Genomic DNA, 17,327 nt, shown 5'->3' with positions numbered 1-17,327 from the left:
TCAGGAAAAAATAAAAAAAAGAAAAAAAAGAAAAACTAAATTTAAAACAAGCAGGATTCTTGGGAAGCTGAGTTTGGAAAACCTCAGTCACAACACCTTGAAAGCCTCCCTCCCGCTGATAAATCTGACAGTCCACAGTGTCACCAGCTCGCTGCTGGTGACAGCTCCTGTTCCACGTGGGCCCCGCGGCGAGGGCAGGGACAGAGCAGGTACCTGGCTTCCTTCAGAAGGACAGGGATGCCCAAGCACAACCCACAGCAGATGTGTTCCCACTGTTCCAGGAGCCACCCTTAGAATAGGATCCAAGCGAAGGCGCTGTTTGTTTTGCCATGCTATCTCATATAAACCGCCTGGATTTGCTCTAGGAATAACAAAAATGCCTTGCTACTTTGTTTGCATTTTATTCATTCACAGCTAGGATTTCCAAGAGCTCAGAAGTGTGGGCACACAGACGCTGCTCTGCAGTCAGCTCGGCATTTGGCTGTCAGAATAAAATTCAACCTACACTCAATGCCTACAAGGAAAGAAAAATAAGGAAACCCATCTAGATTAACTGGCTCATTCAGTGTCCCACAAGTTTTCATTCACAGCTTTCGCTGCCAGGGTTGCACCATTACAAATTGAACGGTTCAAAGCTTTGTTTCTCCAGAGGCTTTTTCCTTCATATAAAATACACGTTATTGCAATGCATCCCCGTGGCACCATGCCAGCCAAGATCAGCCATCTGCGCACACCAGAGCAAGAAACTCACTTGTGCTTAGCCAAAAAAAAGGGGAAAAAAGTTCATTCATGGACCACACAGTGTTAAGTAGAGGTACAAGGGCTATACCTGTCCTGGACGCCTGCTCAGGGTCACCTCCAAACCTCAGCAGCATTTGGGCCATCTGTCTCGCCTCGAATCTGTCCTACACACTGCTGCGATTTCCCCCAGCTGTCCCAAAAGCCAAAGGGACCCCCCACACTCTGCACGACAGTGCCTCTTCCAGTGGCAAAACCAAATTTCTGGGCTCGGGTCTCTACAGAGACACCAAACCCGGCTCAGCGTTTCCCAGCAGCTGCCTGCTCCTGTTACGTGATTTGCACCTTGCTCCCTTCCCTCATGGAGTGCATACAACCTAGAAAACGAAACCACCATGGTATTATAAATAACGTGGGGAAAAAAACCACCAAAACCAAAGCAGAGACCTCACATGACACATCCCACCCCTGGCTTGCCCAATCATTTTTGCCAGATGTTATATCTTTACACCCTAAAACGCTCTATGTGCATCTCCCCACGTCTATCGAAATCTGCCTGTGCAGACCAGCCCTGGGGAGAAACCCCTTATTCAGGACCGACTGGGGGTGAGCAGGGCAGGGATTTCCACCCGCCTTCACCGAGCATGTAAAATACTTGATTACTGATATAAAGCGATAGGAGATTACATCCCCACTGTAACAAAAGCCAAGCACCACGTTGCAGACCCATACGTATTTACCCTGTTCCTGCTCTGGCCTTACTGCTGCTAGGCACTGTTGTTCGTCCACCAGCAACCTCCACTCCCACTTGAAAAAAATAGCGTAACATTTAAAAAGAAAAAGCATTCCACATACAGAAACACATGTTTCTCTGTAAATATTTAGAGAACATGTGAATCCTCAAGAGAACGGGGCAAAGTGGTTAGAGCGTCAGCAATCGCTCTCATTGCTTTCCAAACCCCAAACATTAACAGTTACGGTCTTTCTCCATCTCTTTCTTGTAAGGAGTGTTTCTTCTTGTGGTAGCCCCTGCGCATCCCACCGCCGCGGCGCGGGGATGTTTGACTCTATGCGCTCGACACGTCGCGCTCTGCTTGACGCTTTACGGGACTTTTAAAACAGCAGGTGTGCGAGATGCAACCCTGGGTCAGTCAGTGGGGATGAGAGGCTCCATCCAGTCAAACGAAAGAAAATAAAACAAAACCACTCCTTTTCATGGCTTGGAGCTGGTCATGAAAAGGCCGGAGCACCGGAGCCCTCCCTAACCTCGGGGCTGCCGGGGTCTTCTGCGGGTGGCGGATGGGAGGGGAGCGGGCGTCCGGCGCAGCCCGCCTCTGTCTCCATGGAAGTGCTTATCAAGTGGAAGGAAGTTATAATAAAATTTACCGCAGTTCCACAAAGTACCACTGTTTGTGTGTTATTAATCACTTACACGGGTCCCCGTCAGAGGAAATGGCAGCCCCGACAGTGATTTATACGCTATTTAGATAACCTGAGGAGAGCGCGTTATGAGCTCCGCGCCCGGGCTGTTGTCCACCGAGGGCTGCCCCCTCCTCCAAACACCCGGGGGTCCCCTCGGACCCTCCCTTTCGTCTTCAAAGCCACCGCGTGCCTTATCAGGGCCACCGCCAAAGCAGCCGCTTTCCAAATGCATCCAAACGCGGCAGCTTTTCCCATCGCTGGGAGATCAAACAGTCCCTCCTGCCTGCAGACAAAAAATCTGGCTGGAAAACAAAGTAGCTGTCCCCCGCCTCGAGTCCCAGGGGACATCAAGTCCAGGCGAACAGCAATGCTGCTGCTCCCACCCGGTGCTGAGCCCTTGCAGGGCAGTGCCCAGCGCAGGTCCCGTCCCCTGGCCACCCCAGCACGAGAAAATCCCATCAGGATGTTCATTTTGCCGCAGAAAAATGGTTAATGAAGGGATGTTGGTGTTCTTTCTGCAAAAAGAGAGACATTTGCATAACTTGTGTTTTTAAAAAAGAATTTTTATTTTAAAATACAGCTTCAGTGAGCCTGGGGTGCAGTATGTTCGGGCAGCAGAAGGTGTTTGGGTTGCAAGTGTTTCTGCAGCACTGCCCCGGGCTCCAGCAGAGCCCCACAGCCGCTGAGCCCCGTGCGACGCAGGGGAGGACGGTGCCGAAGGGACCGGAGAAGGGAGCCTGCTCTGTTTGCTGGCACCGAGACCCAGGCTAACCGCCTTATAGCACTCCTCTTCTCCTCCTGACCTTCCTCCAGCAAAGCTTTTCCCACTCATCATCCTTCACCCTGCATTCGGGGTGCGCTGGCTGCTGCTTCATCCTGTAGGATGAGATCTTGCTCTGTGGTCCATTCTTGGATGCACAAGAAAGGACTCACGGGACTCAACCCTGCCTGGTCTGAGCTGTGGGCTGGATGTGTCTCGTTCTTTCCCCAAGAAGCTGCAAAACTTCTGTTTCTTCCCCCCCACCCCCTTTGCTTTCTCATTTTGGTAACTTCAGACCAGCAAGAAGGCCCAATTTCATTCGCTCGGTCTGAACTGAAACATTCTTGTGCACAGAAAAGCCCTCAAATCTCTCTTTCCATCCTGATTTTTCCCCCCTGTGATGTGGAAGTTTATGTATCCTTGAAAAATCCACGTCCCTGTTTCTGAGGGAGCCGAGGGGAAGCGGTGCGGGGGGATATGGCAGCAGCACGGCTCCTCTCTGTTTCGGTAGAAGGGTTGTTTTCCTTGCCCATAATCTCTTCTGCATATCGCATTTCCTCTCTGTTTCATAAATGAACAAATTTACTGTAATCATTAGAGTTTTACTCCAAAATTAAAGGCAGGCTAATACAAAACTATGCACATATTAACTTTGACTTTGCTTTTGTTAAGTCAGATGTTTCTTAATCAAAACCATATTTTTTGCAAAGTCTGGTGATTTTAGGCACCTTTAAAAAAAAAAAAGGAAAAAAAAGGAGTTAACCTTCCATTAAATATTAACCTTTCTTCATCATAAACAACTCCGCTCTAGATCAATGGTGCTGACATTTGCTTTCGCAAATGCAAGTGTTTGTTTCTGTCTTTTTGTAAACAGAGGTAATATCTTCGTGGCCTTTTCCTTTCAGTTGACGTTGAGAAACACACAGTATAAAGACACAACCCAGAAAGCTCTGGCTGCAGAGCCGGCTCTTTTGGAGAGGCTCGGAGTCGCACATGAAGCGTGGCTCTGAGGTTCAAGCAGAGCTCCATGGGTTAGAGCACTTGAAATCCAGAAACTTTCTCAGAAGTGCATTTGGGAACCCAGATCTGACATTTCGCCTCTGCAGCCTTCCAGCTGGTGACGCAGAAACGCTGCCGCGTGCTGCAGGTTTCAGCCAAGCCCCAGGCCAGCCCAGGACTCAGGACCATACGTTCGGTGGGGCGGATGCCCTCGCTTCTGCCTGGATGATATAAACCATCATTGCCAAGAAGCAACAGAGGCTGGGCACAAGTATTGGAGAAGAAAAGGCCGTCCTGACTTGCAAGAGTGCTGCACCCGGCAAGGGACTGCTCGCTGTGTGCAGTGCGGGTCTCCCTTCGTTCCCGTGTTACACCTTTCAGCCCCACGCGCGTGACTTGGATACCATCGGAGACTTTAAAAAATATTAGATGCCTGTATCATCTGAAATTATCCCTTATTTTCCCTGGGTTTGCAGCTCTACATTAGCCTTTCCATGTATCAGGTCCTGTTCAAAACCTCAGTCGCTTCCACATCTTTTGGAGCCTCAGTGCCTTTCTAAAGTACGACCCCATGCAGAGGCAAATGCAGATCCCCTCAGACCCAGCTGGCAGGGCTTTCAGCTCGGCAACACATCAGAAAGCCCTTCCCCAAAGCGGTGGCCTCCGTGGCATCAGTGCTATTTCATTCTCCTACTCTGGAAGCACCAAGGGTCCCCAAGTAGGACAACTCCCCCCTCGCGTCCAGTATCGCACACCCACAGGTCTGAAAGCACAGATTTCTTCTTCGCTCCGCACCGTACAAACGCCGTATTTGCTGGAGCTTCTTTTGCCCTAATCAGGACACAGGAAAGGGAAGACAAACACTGCAAGGCGAAACGTGTCCTCAGGTGGGTCAGGTTCAGGAGCAATAGGGTCAACGTGGAAATATGGGAAGATGCCAGCATTAAGTGAAAGGTTCCCTTCCCGTTCCCCCAAAACCTACCACAAAAGCTTTCAGCTGCATGCATTCCATCGCTCTCAAATTTAGGGTGTGCACCTGAGGCTGTCGATACCAATCCCGCTTCTTCCCACTTTTCCCCACTATCCCGTGCCGGAGCTCTGAGCTGCTGTCTGAAGCAAGCATTAAAACTGCCAGAGAAAGGATTTAACGGCCCAGGAGACCTTACCCAGCTGTGGCATCCCTGTCTCTGCTTCGACCACAAGCTCCCACACTGGCCACAGGGCTAAAAATAAAGTAGTGCTATTTAAATCAGAAAGCAAGATGTACTTTTTCGCTCATCTTGCAGGTTTGAGTAGTGGCAGCTAAAATAACTGATTTGTTCTGTTGTTTTCCTCAGCTTATTTTAATCCTCATACGGGTAATTTACGAAATTGTGGTAACACATTTATTTACTCAAAGTATTCATTCAGAAGCAGCAGACCACTGGAACCCACAATTTTACTCATGAAGCAATCCCTCGCTGAACAGAAGAACCAGTTTCATGCTCATAAATAACAACAGTAGAGAAAGAAGAAAAGTCCAAATAAGATGGAGAGAGAGGGTTCAATAACAAACACAGCTCGCTTTTCAAAACAGCCTTACAAAAATGCTGTTTGTACCACAGGTCTCAGCTGGACAATACGAGGAATGCCAGGAATCTCATTTCTAGAGTCCAGTCTTTGGGGAAACGGCAGTTTTTAAGAAATACACAATGATACTATCCTGAAAACAGTTATATAAATCACAGCTGACGCAGCCCAGAAAACAGCTACTTTGGAGCTCCAGCAACTGCGGCAAGATGTGCACGTATCTGTTGGTCTGCGTCTTACAGGACACTTTATTCCGAGACCGAGTGCTTCATAAGTATCTTAACTCTTCAAACCGACACGTGGGAGGAAGGCGTTTGTGCCTGAGCCCTTATGTCAGCGGGCTCATTGGGCTGGCGCACCATAAATGAGAGAAAAATAACACTTTCGTGGCAGTAACTATAACGTATTGACACCCATGCAAAAAATATTTACTTCTCCTTCCTAAGAGTGTGGCAAGCGCAAACGACCCGCCCACGGGGACGCAGGACGTCAGCGGCAGGACGAGCGATTTGTGACTTGCCAACGTCCTCGGCGGCAGCCGTTTGATCCCTTTCTGAATCAGCGTTTCTAAAAAGCTTTATGGACCTGACAGCCCTTTCTGAAAGGGGGGAAGCTGGGAGGTTTGCCCCCGACCCGCACCCTCCTGGAGGAATGAGGAGCTCTCATCTGCTAAGCTGACATGACCCAGTCGTGATTTCTCGCCAGGCTTTCCTTCGTATTTTTACCTCCCCACTTCATTTTCCTCCTCAGTGCACAAAATAGCTGCTTTTCTTCGCTGGCTCATCACCAGGCTCCCATGGGTCAGCAGCGAGCACTGTCCCACCTTCACCAGCATCGCTGACAACCAGCGGAGGACAGAAACTGCAGGAACTCAGCCCAATTTCCCCCATGGCATTTCCTAATTGGCAGCGCCAAGCGGCAGAGGTGTAAAGGCATCCCCTGCCCACCTGGGATCAACTGCATCTCCGGACTCGCCCTGTCAGCAAGGTATCAAAGGAGACATCCAAAGTGAATCTCCAGACCTGCTGGCTGTAAACCTCTGTTCGTTACGTGCCTGTGACGCAGAGCAGAGACACGACACGGGAGCTCTCTGAGGATGGATGGGCTAATTAAAACACTGGCTGTCTCTCGGGAGCTGGTTGGAAGGAGCTGGCTTAAAGGACGGAGGCTGGATGGGCAGGCGGGGAGTCTGTGCACTTCTTTGACGTGCTGCAGTAGCGATGTTTTGGTGAAAAATGATATGACAGCTTTAGAAACTGAAGCATCAGCCCAGGGAAGGGAGAGAGACCTAAAGTAAATCGGGACCGTGACTGCACCGGCATGCCAGCGCTGCCAGGCACCCCGAGGGGAGGCGACCCTCGGAGCCCCATCTCCTTCCTGGAGGAGGGGGTGGGCTGGCCACAAAGCCACCTTCCCCTCTTCAGTCCCACACCGTCTGTAACCCTGTGACAGAGCAGGGAGCAGAGAGAAAACCAGCACGTACTCCAGACGCATCTCGTGTCTACCGCGTGCCGCAGCCCTGCTCCCTTGCTCCGTCATCAGCTCCGCAGGGACAGCCTCCCTGTCCACCTCGGTGCTACTCAAGTTCATCCTCCCTCCCAAGCCCTCCAGCTGCAGGAGATCAGGGTGTCTCAGCCAGTGCTGCCCCATATCCGCAGTCAGAGTTTGGCCCTGCTAGCCCCAGAATCAGTGGCTAAATTCCCCTCGATCGAGTGTTGCCCTAAGCGATTAACCAGACAAACACCACCCTACAGCCGACCAGCTGGACGGGGGACTTGAAAGCAGTTTTGCTCATGACACGCTTGGACCCTGCCTGGTGAGAGCGAAGGGCGAAGCTAAAAACATCATTCACCAGAGAGCACATTTTTGCATTTCAAAGAAAAAACAATTTTACTTGCTAATAAATGATTTGTTTATTTACCCTTTCCTCCCAGAGAATGGTTTCATGGCTGCAAGTCCAGATAACTTATGCTTCTATTTAACTCGCGTGTGACTTCGAGGTCATCCATTCAGGGAAGCATAGTATTTCTTACGACGGTATGGAACAAAAATAGGCTGGACGCTTGCCAGATGGGAGGTTTGTATCTCCCCGCTCAGAAGACACCCAAGTGGCAGTCTGGCTGGTGGCCATGCGGAGCGGAGAGGTCAGGGGCCATCCATCAGGTTGGGTCCTTTCTGGGTGAGCAGAGCCGAGTAAATAAGTAGTTAAGTCGCCTGCTCCGTCCCTGGAATTGGAAAAGCCATTGGGAGTGGTGGTTTTTTGCCGTGCGGTACAGCACAAACCGTCGGCCAGTTTGTTTTGTTTGCTAATGTAGCCCAACAAGCGACTGGTGGGTAAATTTAACTGGTTTGAAAACAGGCCGTTCCTGGATAGGTTCTGAGATATGCCCAATAGTGAACCCATTTCCCTGGCCTGCTTCAAGCATCGGGGTTTTGGTTTGTTTGCTTCCCCTTTGCTTTTGTTTTTAACACAGAGCAGACCTCATTTATTGTAACAGGAAAACCGAGAGCTCTGTTGAAGTCTTGATTATGCCCTTGCCAAGTATTTGGGATGCTAGAGTTGGGATTCTTTTTCAATAAGAAAAACCTCCCTGCTCCTCTTCACAGGTAAACCTGTTAAAATACTTCTCAAGAGTCAGTTTGCCTTCCTGTTCCCCTTGTGTCAGAAACATTTGTTTCACATGTTGGTAATTTTCAGATGAAAACAGTATCTCAGTGATTCAGAACTGAAGCACCCATATTCAGGTTTTCAATAGAAAACAAAATTTTCCAAAGAGACTTTTCAGTTTCTTCCGGAGCTCCAGCCGTTGCCCAGAGAGAAGACTGCAGTGCTACAGATGCCGTCCAATTAATCCTCCTGGCACCTTCGGTGTAGGGAGGGTATTAACCTCAATTTACAGATCAGAAAAATGAGACAGGAGGGAGTTGAGTGACAGCTGTAATGAACACATTGCTTCACTCAGCCAAGGAGTACAACTCGGGCACCCCTGGTTCCCAATTCCCTAATTAGTAAACTACATAGTTCCTCCAAGGGACCAGAAATGAATATTTGGAATAAAGCAAAACATTTTCCTTCGGATGTTTGGGTTCCTGCACAATATCTTGCTCCTGAAGGTGATTACGAGCCCTGCTTCTGACACTGTCACCTCTCCCGGTTTTGTTAATGACAAATTCATCTTCAGGGAGGAAATATCTGCTGCCACACCGCGTCACAGGAGGAAGCATTACAGAAATGTAACTATTCAGCAATCTCCGGGGGATCTGGCCGTGCTGGGGGCTGTTCACATGCTGATTACGGCTCCCATGCTCAGTTTTATTTGCTGAGTGTTTAGGTCTTGATGCCAATGGAAACCCAGTTTCATCAACAGCTTTCTCCTGGCATGAGAACGTGAATTTGATTAAAAATTGATTCGAATCACCTCAGTGAAGATCTAGACTGTTGTGTAACTCTAACAAGTGAAAACCAACACTTGCCTGTAGATGACGTAGTTTTTTGCATACATTGCAGGCAAACAGCGTGCCTTGGTGCGGGCAACAGACCCTGCTAGGAGAAATCCCAGTGACTCCAAGGCATTGCTCCGCGGCAGCTGGTTTCCCTATTGCATCTCTTCTAATAGCCTAGAAGAACAGCTCACGGTGCCACGGAGAAGATTGCGTATTTATGGCCACATCCTACCTGCCCATACCCCTTGAATATCTCCCTACCTACGCACTTTTAAAACCCAAACTTTCATAGGCGTTCTGGGTTTAACAGAGCGGTTTGCACGTTTTCCAGAAGGAAGTTGTTTGGTTTGTTTTGGGTTTTTTTTTTCCCGCCACTGGAAAATAAACAATATTCTGTAAAAATCTACAAGCTTCGCAGATCTTGTGTCAAAAAGAAATCTCCTCTACAAAATGTATTCTGATTTTCCTAAATGGAAGGGTTGACATCATTACTCTGACTGGCACATTTCAACTTTCTCTTTCATTTGCAATACAATGATATAGTTTTAGAGAAGTGAAAAACACTTTCATTAGTGAAAAAACCCGTTTATTTTTGTTTTTGAGATTTTCTCCCCCTTTCGAAAATGTTTTCTTTCCTGTAATTTCAGAAAGTGTCTTCTCTAATTTCAGATTTTTTCCATAAATAACAAATCCGATTCCTGCCCCGCTCTATTGCGTCCTTTATGCAGGGTCCTCCCAGGAACGGCATGCCTCAAGGATTAAAGACATGTAATGTTTGTAGAGAGATAAAGATTAAGCTCACTCAGTTCTTAGACCTCATGCCGGCTCTGAGCACAAGACTGAATTTCACTTTGTATGAGTTATCACAACTGAAACTGCTCTTCGGTGGAAACCACTATGCAACCATCCATTTGCAGTTGTAAAAGTCAATATATTTAAGCCTGCAGTGCATAACAATGACCCCTATGGATCCTCTAACGTTTTTCTTGGATCTGTATAAGCCTGGTTTTAATATATTACTCATCTAAATTGTTCCTGGGACTTGATTATTTGCTGGAGTTAAAATATCCAATCTTAAAAGATTTTTAAACATGTGCACGCTGAATTCCCCACTGCAATAAGCTTCATTTAGCTCAACTAAAACTGCCGTGCCATAAAAAAATGCTTTAAAAAATCTCGAACTAACTGCTCTCCTGGTTGGTGGAAGCTCCCCAGGCAGGATTCCTTAGTGATGATAATCTCTGGTTTTGGCTGGCTCTGTTTGGTCCCTGGAAGAATAAAATCCAGTTTTCACTGAGCTGCATATTGAGGTGAAAACAGAGGGCACAGCCACCCCCTCTCCCCTGCAGCGTCCTTCCCCATAGTACATGGATACTGGATGTTCCCCAAGGAAAAAAAATGTGGCAAGCTAAGCGGTCTACAAAACAATATTGATTTATGCTCTGTCTCTGAAAAGCGTATGAAATCAGACTCGTTTGCATGCGCAAGTGCTCGCTGCATTCCTTCCAGTCACCGGGGCCATGGAGAGCCCTCCTCGGTATTCAAAGGCAAATGGCTGCACATCCAGCCCAGCGCAGGGTCCGTCCCTTTGTAACCATCAACTTTTGGGGCAAAGCCTGCTGAATTCAAAAGCAGATCAAAGACTGTTCAGCCTTTGCCTGGTTTGCTTTCTATGTCCCAGCTCCTTTTCACGATGCTGGTGTAAATTAGGAGCGAGTCTATTGAAGGAGGTGAAGTTATAGGAGAAAAGAACTGGGCCAAAAAAAACCCCAGCAGAAAACACTGCACAGAGTTCAGCAGGCAACTTTTCCTTCCCTGCTTCTTCTGCAAAGAAGGAGAACTGGGTCATCTTGAAAATAACTGCACAGAGCCCAGCATTTTCCCCCTCCTTTCCTTTTCTATATGGAAGGGCAATTGGGCAATCATGCGAACAACTGCATAAAGTTCAGCAAAAGATGGGGGGGGGGGGTTCCCTCTCCTCCTCCTCTGAATAATCTTCCCTTTTGCTCTACAGCGCTGAATAGTAACAGGGTGGTTCTGGTGTGTTTTCAGAGGGTTAGGATGGTGTTCAGAGGAAGTGCCGAACATTTATTTCTAAAACTTGAAGTTTTGCAAATTGTTCACCTTTGTGACTCTGAAGTCTGGGGGGGAAACACGCTGATTTATGTATCTTTGATTGATTTTTGTGGAAATTCAGAATGTCTTTATCTCAGCCACACAGTCAGATTTCGGTGGTTTTGGCCACAGAGTCTCCCTACAGTTTCAACAACTTGATATCCAGAATGAATAAATCTGATATGTGCGTGCTTTTACAACCCCCTTGTCCTGTTCCCCCAGGGAAAAATATCATCTGCCCTATTGTTAACTGCTTGGATTTACCCCCACAATATCCCTCCCATCAACATGTGATTAATCACCCTACTTCAGCAGGCACCTCTCAGGAACTCAAGACCTTTTATAAGCCATAATTAAGCCTTGTAACATCCCTGTGAAATAGGTTGAAGCTGGGGTTAAATGATTTGCCTGCGGTGACAGAGCAAATCAGAAGCAGGGATAGAAATAAGAAGGAAAGCTGCTGCTTCTGAAGCACATGCATGGCTCTCAGGAGCGATGCGAGATACCAAAGTCTTTATATTTCTTTTTGGAGATAGGGTGCAACAGCCACAAAAGCCATAGCAGCCACGCAGCGGAAGCTTTCCCAGCTCCCACCCACCACTCGATCGAATTTGGCTCGATCCCTTCAGCCGGGGCTTCCCCTGCAAGCCCAGCCTCTCCCCTCGCCCGCGTTTGCAGTTCCCTCACCTACTACTTGTACAAGCTTTAACTGCCTGTAAACTGGCAGCCGAGCCCTGCCCCAGAGCTGACGATCTTTCACGAGCCACCTCTCCCCATTTGACACCCAAATTGAAGTCAGACCCTTGGCACTTGGCTCATCATCAATTCTGGAGAGCGAGCGGGGAATCAGAGCCAGGTGTGAGGATGCTGGGGTCCGAGCATCTCTCACCGCCTCTACAGTCAGAGGGGAAAATCACATCCAGGAAGGTGAATCCAGTGAAGTCTCCTGGGAGGCAAAAGTAGCAAAGGGGGGAAAAAATGCGTAACTTTTTTCACGGCCTGGGAGCTCCTGTCGCCTTGCCAGGGGTCTTTTTGTGGGACCACTTATTTTCTAGACTCAGGAATTAGAGTCTCATGCAGGTGGTGGTGGTGTGTGTGTCCATGTGCTCGCTTCTTCCTCTCCACCGAGTTACGAAACACAACGCGGGTTTCTGAGGTTCTTGTTTTTTTTTTTTCTTCCCAAGAAAAATCTTTGCTTTGTTTTTTCTTAATTTGCCCCAGATTTTCATGGCAGACTCCAACACTAAACAAACAAACCAGCAACCCAAAATCAATGTTCTCTCAGCTGGTTTAGTGGTTTCCTCAATGACCCAGCAGCAAAAGCAGATTGGCAGGGTTAGGGAGATCTCCCCGTGGTACCCACCAAAGCAGGATCCACTGGGAAGGATAAATACCCAGAGCTCCAAGAAAATGTCCCTTTTCCTTGGGGAACAGGGTTCCCCTAGCCTTCTCTCCGCTGCTTGTGCAGCTCCTTCAATGTATTCCTAAAGGTCATCCAAGGAGACATTATTCCTAGAAAGTTCCTCCTCCCCCAGGGCTTTACATATCCTCTCACAACCTTTGCCCAGCTTGGCATAATATTGAATAAATAAAATATAACCCATTGTATGAGGAAGCGATGGTCCGAGACCCTCGTGCACGCTCTGCCACTCAGAGGGTGGCTATGCTGGACCGCAGTTCAGCCATGGGCAATGTCCTGTGGGAAGGAGAGAGAGCATCAGCCCCGTACAACGTTACTGAAAGCATTAATGAAACGTGAGAATAAGCAAAGCCAGCGGACCCCCACTTCCGTTTGGCATCTGTCTTATCTATTTTCTTGGGGAACAGCTCAGATCTTTGGTGTATATCTAGGCTGAGGGCCATCCCAGGGACATCCTGACAAGGAGATTAATCATTCATACAGAAAATACTACCCACTGCTGTGACCCCCTGAGCACACAGGTCCTCTCCAGCCCGGTGGCCTGGTCCACCATGTGTCCCTGGAGACAGTCGCTGAAGCGTGCCAGCTGATGGGGACAGACGGCTGGTAGAGCTGGTGGCCCCACGCAGCATCCCCAGGGACACTCTTGCGTGCCTGTCCGTGCGGGCTACTCCCCAGGAACAGCTTGTCTCCAGGTTTGCTCTGCTCACACCACGGTATAAACATCTGGGCAAGTGGCATACCGCCGCGCTCAGGCACCTTCCCCTCGAGAGGTCCCTTGGGAGCTGCATCGAAAATACTCCTCTGCCTTCTTGACTCCTGGGTCGGCCACCCCGTCGCGCACATGCTGCGCACCATCAGCACACGGACCCTGGCGACTCAGACCATCCCCGTCCGACGCTCTCAGCCTGGAAGTAGTTAATACACAAGGTGCCAGGAAATGGTGCGAAAAATATGCTGCGTAGCTCCTCCGTAGAACGTGCCATGCCTTACACATAGCTTTTTCAGTGCGGTTCTTCAGATCAGCCCTTAGCCGATCATGGTATTTCTTTCCTGCACCTATTTCAACACCCCAAAGAGAGCCACAGGCCACGGGTGGGTTGCTCCCCCATCCTCTTGCAAGGCCAGCGTTCCCAGCTCCCTCAGTCCTTCTGGCAGGTTTTGCAACATTTGGCTATTTTGAAACCCCAAGATAAATTTCCAAGCCTGTGCTTACAGCAAAAGGGTTGAAAACACGGATCCTAAACCCCGGAAGACAAATAGACACAACTCTAGTCGCAATGTTATTCTAATCCCAACAATTGGAATTAAGTACTTGGGTTCTCGATGGGATTGTGCTTTTTTCCCTGCCTTTCGGAAACACTTCCAGAAATACAAATAGTCTCAAGAGTTGGAGACGAAAATGGGAAATCAAAAAGCGCACAGGAAAAACACTAACTAAAATGGAACCAAATTGCCGAAAGCTCAGCATTTTCCCTGCCACGCTCCCCTGTCTGGCTTTCCAGGCTGCAACGGGAGCTGGGCGGGCAGCACCCTCGGGCTGAGGCTTTGGGAACAGAGACTATTGCTGCTTCAGACACCCAAAGGGGCAGGTCAGAAAGTCCCTCCTGCATGGATCCGACTGCTGGGGCAGGGCCACGGGCTGCAAGGACCCTCGCCCCATGCATTTCCATACGTCAGCCTCGGTACTGTTGCTGCTATCAGCTGAGTAAAACAGCACTTGCTCCACAAAAAGCAGCCACGAAACAGTTAATCCCAATTAGTTCAAAACAGCAGATATCATTCTTTATATTCTGGCAGTTCTCGTTTTGAAGGAAAAAATATGTTTGTGTTCTTGGAGTCAGTCTGAACAATAAAATCGGATGCCAATTTTCTGGTCTAAATTAGGTGAAAGACCAGACTTTTTATCATATGTGTGTGTGCCTGTGTATGCTGTTCTGTTACATGTTTATTTTACTCCTCTGTATATTTACCACTGAAATCACAGGCTGCCCAGAGCATGCCTCAGCGTGGCAGAGCAACACGACAGCCCGTTTCATTTACTAAGGCTGGAAATTGAACCTGGCACCAGGAAAACACGAGACGCTATCAATTGCAAAAGGAGATATTGCCAAAAGATAAACATAATAAAGTCAGTCATTGTCAGCATATCAAGTGAAAGCTTTTCCAGGGTGTATGAATAAGGGTTTTAAACTTTTGCACTGGTTGAAGTGTTTTCATGTCCGATGTCAGTGTGCTCTGAAAAACATCCAAACCCTGGGCTTCAAAGAGGCTAAAATCAAAAGGATTAATGAGTGGTAAAATGCCATGGGAAAAAAACGAGGCTGGCACATCTTCCATGGGACGTTGTCCATTGCGAGCCCAGAGCCGAGGCGCAGGCAGCGCTGCTCCCCATCAAAGGGGAGCGAAAAGAAAATGCAAGTAAAATAAGCACACTTTCAGCCCCGCTCCACACGCTGTTCCCATCTGCTGAGATCAGCTATAGGAGCCCAACCGGGGACAGCGATGCCATGTTACCACCTCTCCGCCGGGCAGGTCTCGGACCCTGCGGACGCTGGCCGGCGTGCAGCGTGCCTGGTGACACAGGGCACAAGCCAGCCTGCGTGATCCACCTGGGAAGGCTCCAATACCCATACTTGTCTTTCCATGCAAGTGAGGTTTTCATAATCTTGTTTTCATCATTCATTTTCTTCAGATGTCACTAATTTTCAGGACAGGCAAGAGGATGCCAGACTCGCAGTCAGCACAGACGCCGGCACGCAACGGAGAAACTATTCCTGCAGCGGAGCAGAAGATACAACGCAACCCAGCCAAAATGCGCCTGATTACTCAGCCAAATCAGCCAGTGGCAGCTCTGCTCGCAGTATGATGCTCCCCATCCCAAATCCCTCCAAGCCCCGTCCTCTGGTCGTCAGTGGAGGTGCACAGTTATGGGGAGAGCTTGCCGAGATCTGTTTTCTGCTCACTTAACTAGGAGAGCGCCTTGGACATTCAATCTCTGACACCCCTTCTACCTCCTTCCAATTGTTTTCACAACACTAGAGGGAGACAGGATTCAAACAAGGTTTTGCAATCAGAAACCAGTATTTATCAATGACAGAAAACATCCAGAAATGCTCGCAGAGCCCAATGCACCCGGGAGAAAGTAGGTGCCACTCCAAGCATGGCCAGCCGCAGCCTAAGCAGACTCTTTGCAAAGGGTATTCAGTAGTATTTTGGTATTTTACTCAAGAAATGCACATAAAACAGATAAAATTCGAGCACAGGCTTAAATTTAAGCACATTCTTAAGAGCTTTCTGGCACAAGGGCTCAATCAAGGATTAAGAGCCACACACCATATTACTTTTAATTGAGCTACTGTCTTCCCAGATGTTTTTCCCTGGGGAGATCAGTGCTGGCTTATGAGTTCAAGTAACAGCATCAGTTAAAACAGTATCCGAACAATTGCGGTTGGCAGTTCTCTGAATAATATGAATGTTATAGAGTGTCGGAAAATGTCGTATCATCAATTTTCTGGTTTCCTGCACTCATTGCTTTTGATCTCCACTAAAAGATTTATTGAATGGCTTTCATTTTTACATTAACCTAGTCCAAATTACACCGATTGATAGCTGGGAGTTTTTTAAAAATTTTTTTTTAAACATACGAAGAGAGATTTTTAAAGCTGAGGCTTTTGATTCCTTCCAGTTTTTATTGTTTGAAGCAAAGAGCTGTTTTGGCAGGTTTATGAGATGGCGTCTGTTTTGCTGACAGACATGCCTGATAGATTGCTTGTTCGTGTTTTATTTTTGGAGCCATTGCCGTGTTATCTGCATTCGAAAAACAGTTTACTTCGATTAAAATTTAAATCAAATATATGGAAGTATCAACCTTGCTTACAATCAGATCTTAAATCTATCCTGTTGAGCATCTTTTCCGCATCATGGGTGAAATGCAATGCAGAAGAAAGTGGTTCCTTCCCCTCCAGCAATGCCCACGCTCGGTCATTAGTGCTCACAAATGAGGAATAATCCCTCCCCACAAGCCCTGCAAAGCCTTGAAAAGTGAATAAGGACACTTCTTGTACTGCCTGGCTAACCTAAACATGCTATTAATGAGTGTAAAATTAAAACATTCCTTAAAAAATAAAATTATAGCAGCCAGGACATTTGACTTAGATGATTTCCCGCAGCAGTGAATTTTAGAGGGACCACAGCATACATGAAGGATTATTTCCTTTCATTTGTCCTGAGTATTTAATCATTTGTAGCCTTTGAGCTCTGCCTAGGGATCATATTCCAGGAATTTGTTGTTGTTTAACAGGACTATTTTCACTAATCTGTGCCACACCATAAGTTTTGGGTGAGTTAGAAAGAGAAATAAAACCGAGAACTTTTAGGGCCAACACCTCTATGCGAGACAGTTTGCAAGTCGGTGCTCTTACTTCGGGTTTAAATTATACCATCTGCCATCCTCTGAGGTCTTACAATCCCATTTTATTCTCTGTTAAAAGAAGGAAAAAAAGGGATCTTTCTTTTAAGCTACATAAAATAGAGAAGCCTCATGTGATGCATCGAGAGCTTCAGTGGCAGTTGTGGGGAAAAAAAATAAAAAAAAAGAGCCCGTTTTCCTCCACTGCCCTTTGCTGTTGGGCAGCCCAAACACGTTAACTCGATGAGCCAAGTTCACCCCTGCAAAGTCCATCTGTGACCGTACTGATGAGCTCGGCCTTGCTGATGCTTCTTGAAATAGCCTCCAGCCCCGAAATAGCCTGCCCGCACCACAGCACCGTTTCCTGCGTGAGTCGCAGGGACGACGCGGGCAGGGAAATCTGCGGCAGCTCACGGCTGAACACCAGACTTGAGGAGGGTCCAATTTTC

Source organism: Mycteria americana, chromosome 7, assembly GCF_035582795.1.
Source record: "Mycteria americana isolate JAX WOST 10 ecotype Jacksonville Zoo and Gardens chromosome 7, USCA_MyAme_1.0, whole genome shotgun sequence".
In the NCBI taxonomy this organism is placed as follows: Eukaryota; Metazoa; Chordata; class Aves; order Ciconiiformes; family Ciconiidae; genus Mycteria; species Mycteria americana.
Note: the sequence above shows the minus strand (reverse complement) of the source record.